The following is a 6,000-nucleotide window of genomic DNA, read 5'->3' on the forward strand; positions in this document are numbered from 1 at the left end:
GTGTGTGACTGGTTCAAAAGCATATTTTCTTACCCCAGCAGCAAAGCCCAGACTTCCATCCAAGATCTGCTTCTAAGGGGGGGGGGGAAACCAAACCAAGGTCATCAACAAGCCACTGTGGTGTTAAGTTGACGAGTAAGGCAAATTCTCCAAGATATTGTCGAACTATCAATCAATTTCTATCAGGGGTTGGAACGGGTCCAGGAAACAGAACCCAAAACTGTAAAACGAAATTATTCGAGAAACAGAATCAGAAACAAAAGTAATCTAATACTGTTCATAAACAGTATAGTTATTTTAATCTTTTCACGTATGAATTCCAAATAACAGTCACCCCAGCGTGAGATTATTTATGCGTGTGATGTCAGAATGCACTCACTGTTCCAAAATGTGATTGTTACTCAACAGGACAGTTAACCCACGCTGCTCTCAAACCAAGGCACGCTGCATGCTAATTATCTATAGGCTATGTTCAACTTGTCAATTTAAAATTATTTTCTAACCATTTTTATTTTCATACAACAATTTGAATTGAGGTGTGTTCTGCCTCGCCATTAATTCACATAGAAGTAGCCCATTTCACCTTTGCAGAACATTGTGACTAGTTTCAGGAAAGTAGCTGTATGTTGCGCGCCAATACTTCACAGGAGAGGCATTTGAACATACATTTTTTTCTGTCTATAACGTGCTGCGTAGTATGTGTAGGTAAATCCTTTCTAAAGCTGCTTTTTTTATACATATCACAAAGAACTTCAAAAGTTGGCTCTCACTGGAGGGCCGAGTTTTGAAATCAGTGGCATGCCTGGTGGAAGCAGAGTATGAAAGCTTAGGAGATGAAGAGAATTCAGACGTTTTATTGCAAATGCAGAGAATCGAAAAGAGAACACAGAAGGCTGTTGTATAAAACACCTGTCTACGGAGTATATCTTCAAACTAAGGGCAACCATTGCATCCGTGACAGAGGAAGAAGCATTCATCCATGTATACAGATGGGTAAGAGAGTCTAGCTAGCTACATTCAGATATTACGCATTTCTAATTGTGTCAGAAAGTTGTTTTCATTACAAGTTAAAGCATACTGTTAGCTAGCTAGCTCACGTTAGCTGGCTGGTTCGCTAACTAACGTTACATGCATGACCTGTGTACTAATACTATTCTTATCTCAGAGCCATTTGTATTGCTATTTATAGCCTAATGTTAGTTAATTAGCTAACATTGAACCTAGCTAGTTGGTTAGCTTTAGCTTCCCGTAGATTCATGCAGGGTAGTAATGTTATGAGTTGGGATTATGGTTCATTGTTTAGCTAGCTAGCTACATGTCTAAACAAAAGACTCCACCATGCAATTAACCATTTCACTGTACCGTTTACACCTTCTGTATCCTGTGCATGTGACAAATAAACTTTGATTATATTTGATATAGTGTGTTTACCAGAAACGGTCATGTGAAGAACAGCATTACCTGCAGAAAAGTCAAATTAGGATATAATGTTAGGTCAATGAGACAGTGCCCATGTTAAAAAAATATCCGGTAGAATGCCCTGCTTATATTTCATCACACTAATAAACGTAAGCTATTTTCTATAATTAGCTCACCATTAAATTGTAAATAACGATCTGGTTTTAGGTTTATTTTCCTGTAATAATGAATACAAATTAACTAAAGTTTAGACGTTGTCAGCGATATGATATGGTGATATATAGAGCCTGTAATCAAACCCACAAATGCTGATTCTCTAGATACTCAACTAGTCTAAAGAAGGCCCGTTTAATTGCTTCTTTAATCAGGACAGTTTTCAGCTGTGCTAACATAATTGCAAAATGGTTTTCTAATTATCAATTAGCCTTTTAAAATGATAAACTTGGATTAGCTAACAACATGCCATTGGAACACAGGCGTGATGGTTGCTGATAATGGGCCTCTTTACGCCTATCCAAAATCAGCCGTTTCCAGATACAATAGTCATTTACAACATTAACGATGTCTACACCGTATTTCTGATCAATGTAATGTTATTTTAAGGGGGGGGGGGGGAAATGTGCTTTTCTTTCAAAAACAAGGTCATTTCTAATTGACCCAAAACATTTGAAAGGTGGTATATGTATGGAGGATAATGTATTTACTGTTTAATTCACGATTTCAAGTACTGGCGACAAATTCATTCCGATTCTTACATAGATTGTAATGGACACATATGATGTGTGCAAAATACTTTTTGGAATGTTGTACTGATTATAAGGAGCTAATGCTAAGCTAAATACCATGTTTGTTGACATCATTCAATGCATTCTGGTTGTCATATAAATGTCTGTCAGAGCAAAGATGTTATTAACAATTGTTTTGAAAGAGGTGATGGAATGGTTCACTCGACTATCGTTACTCAGGATTGCCAGCACAGACCCCCCTTTCCAGGGGTTTAATTTCTATTTAGCGCATAAACGTATGCTGTGTTTGCCCCCCATCATAGTAATATTTCCTGCATCATATCACCTCACAATACCTTCCTCCATTTCTACCACCCATGGACTTGAAATCAACCACAAATGAATTTAACCCCCCACAAACCCTCCTAAAGTTTTTTTTGCCATGTCTGGCAACCCTGTTTAGCTTTTGCACTACCGTTAGGCTAGGCAGTAGGCTTGTATTTGGGGTGATCTTGCTTTGTGATTTGTCAAAAACTGTAAACGACTTGTCAAGTCATGTGCTCCAGTTCTTGTATAAACTGTTACAAGTACATATAATTGTAATATGCTGAAAAGTGGCCAAACTAAGTTCATATTTTCCAGGCAATGGGCACAGCCATCTTTGACTTTGTTTTTAGTGGATGGCATTCTGGGATTAGGGAATTTTCACTTGTCAAACAAACAAACAAACATGGCTACAGCATAAAGAATTTAGCTGCTGTTTAGCCTACCTGACACGTCTTTTCTGTCACGACATTCGGAGTTCTGGCAAACATGTTTTGCTGAAGTATTTACGGCTCGGGAACTCGTATCTTGGGTCTAGGGTTCAAATAAACTTCCTGAAACCGTCTTTCTCCACAGTTTGAATTGGTTCCACATATTTCGGTATGTGATACGTAATTGCACATGTTATCTCATCCTCCCTTTTTTCAAACCAACTATTCTTTATCCTGGAAATCAACCTCAATCGCGTTATTTTCCTTGTCTTCAGTCATCCTCAATGCTTCCTTACACTGTTGCGCTTGATTTTCGGGTGACTTTTGCTAAGGAAAGGAGTTTACTTCACTAAATGTTTGCTTACTCTGCAGATGCGCATGCTTGTTTGTTTACTTCGATTGGCAGGCAGATTGCGTGTAACGTCCATGCTTCTAGTTTTTTATTTTCTAAATATGGATGTTTTTAGTAAAAGATCAAAACTAGCCCACTAACTGTATCACTCAACTGAAATTTTTAAAACAAAAATGCCTTATTTCATACATTTATTAAGCATGATATGCATGATATGGCTAAATCCATATCATGGCACAATGTCATACCAGTATTCACGTTCATACCGGTATACCCCTAGGTAGTGTGTACCTTGAAATAATTGTATCAATTTTAGAATAAGGCTGTAACGTAACAAACTGTGGAAAAAGGGAAGGGGTCTGAATACTTTCCGAATGCACTCTGTGATCGTACGCATCAAAGGTTTAAACGCATGGGAACCTGTTATTAACATACCGGTCATTTTTTTTTAATCCCACAAAAATCGCAACAAAGCGTCAAAACAAAGCCCTCATTCTGTCACTCAGACCACTTATTCCAGTGTCTGCCTGCTGGCTGGAAATCTTTGCCAGTGTAGGCTACCTGCCCCTCCCTCTCCAAAGCATAGGTTACTGTAGCATACTGATGACGTTACAAGCGTAATTCAGAAATTAGGGAGAAAGATTTTTAATTATAGAAGAATGGATCATCTTTTTCAATGCTAGTTAAGGATCATATAGTTCTCACGTTTCACATTGGATTTATTAACTACAAAAAGGTAAGACAGGTTTTTAATTCTAGAGCAGCTCTGCACACACACAAGCTTGTTAGCTAGGTAGTAACGTTGGCTCTGGTCCAATGTTAAACCAACTCTCAGAAATTCAAGACAATCAAAGTTCCTCCATAGAAGCCACTCTTCCGTAGGTATAATTCTGTGGGCCTAATTCAGAAAATGCATGTCATAACAAGATGCCCAGTGCGTGAAGCCAAGCATCCTCCTCCACCTGCAAAATTTCAGTCGTATCTCACGCTTTACACTTATCTGTCCATAGTGACTGACAGCACAGTGTGTTTGTCTTTCATTATGATTAAACCATGCTGTTATGGCAAAAATAGCTTACCTTCTCCATAGCAAGCTGCTCTATCCGCACTGATTGGTGAAGGAATTTAATGTCTTGCTAAATGTAAAGCAAAATGAAATACAATTTTTAAATAGGAAATGAAAGGAACGATATAAACCGGTACTTTTAGGGGGTTTGAACCGGTTGAGAAATGTGTTTTGCTGTTCAGAAGGGAACAGAAAACATAATGGTTCTGTTTAGAACGAAACAATTGGAAAATGTCTATGGAACTACTGAAACCATTCAAATATACTGCAATTGGTTTAGTGAAACAAAGGGATACATTGCAGTACACACGAGGAATAACAAACTATATATGTGTGCATTCGCCAGTGTCACAATATAATAAAACATCATACTGCAGCACCACACCGAAATGCTGTGTCTGTTCCTCACCTGTCGGCTGGAAAAGATGAAGACCAGGGCAGCCCCAGCAGCAGTCAGGCCCCAGGTGAGCAGAGTCCCCAGCAGGGCCTGGGTCACAGGACTGTAGCCTGGAAGCATGGTGCCAATCCTGGGGACAGAGAGATACACACAGAGGGGTGAGGAGAGAAGTGCAGCACAGGTTACTTTTAGGTTGTGTTTATGACTCAGAGTGTATGGTACATTGTAAAACAATCCCAGTAATATGAATGCTTCAAATAACCCAAATCTATGTAGGACAAAGGGGTGTGTGCCAAATCCTCTTGGATCAGTACTGCATGTTTGACAGTATAGCATGTTTGTGAATTACTGCCCGACATAGAACTTTCTCGCTAAATAAACTTGCTTGGCATGCAAGAAGGAACAATTAGCTATTGCCTTTCATTGAATTGTTCCATCTTTCTTTATGTCCAAAATATCTCTCTACTGACATGATGTCTCTGAAATCAATGTGCTTTGCTAGTTAGCTAGCTAGCCAAGTTTCAGAAATGTCAATGAGGAACGTGATTAAATATTTAGTATGTGCATTCCCATGTAGCTATTTTCCATATAGCAAGCTAGCTAGTATTGTCCAATGAGTTAGAATGTGTGCTGTATACTGTAAGTTCACAGTCAAACAACACCAAGCCAATGTCTGTTTCGATGATGCTGAGACAACTTCGCTTTTGTTCGCTGGTCTTGTTGGAACGTAACACGTGCTTTACGGCATTACTAAGATACATGCACTATCCGGGTCCAGAATAATATATTATAATTTGGTTGAAAAAGGTAAATTACTTACTGTCACTCCTGCACCTAAAATCTAATCTATTTACTTCCTACTTCCCTGTACGCGTATCTGTAACAGGTTGAGCACCGCCCCTTGCAAGATGCCATTGGCTAGTCCAGGTTGGAGGCGTTAATTGAAATGTGATAGGACAATGAGCCTTCATTCACAAAGCCACGAACCGCATTCACGAACTTTGACAGTCCTTCTTGAATTTAGATATGTAGCTGTCAAGTAAAAAAAATTATCTGGACAATTCAAACTTCAAACTGAACATATACTACAAGGGTGTAACTGCGCACGCAATTCGGGGTGTTCCTACATGTGGGTATCCATCAGTGGAGGCTAGTGGGAGGAGCTATAGGAAAACGGGCTCATTGTAATGGCTTGAATGACAAAATAGTGATATGATAATAATGATAAAATGTAGTTTCTATATGTTTGATACCGTTCAATGAATGCCATTCCAGACATTACGATG

The 6,000-nt window shown here is 38.9% G+C and overlaps 1 pseudogene; it reads right to left on the bottom strand.

Annotated features, from left to right (window-relative positions):
• The window catches only part of LOC118357535 (zinc transporter ZIP11-like), a 156,440-nt pseudogene extending 150,847 nt beyond the window's left edge, over positions 1 to 5,593 (bottom strand).
• Between the last annotated feature and the right edge of the window lie 407 nt (positions 5,594 to 6,000).

This window comes from Oncorhynchus keta, chromosome 24, assembly GCF_023373465.1.
Source record: "Oncorhynchus keta strain PuntledgeMale-10-30-2019 chromosome 24, Oket_V2, whole genome shotgun sequence".
Taxonomy (NCBI): domain Eukaryota; kingdom Metazoa; phylum Chordata; class Actinopteri; order Salmoniformes; family Salmonidae; genus Oncorhynchus; species Oncorhynchus keta.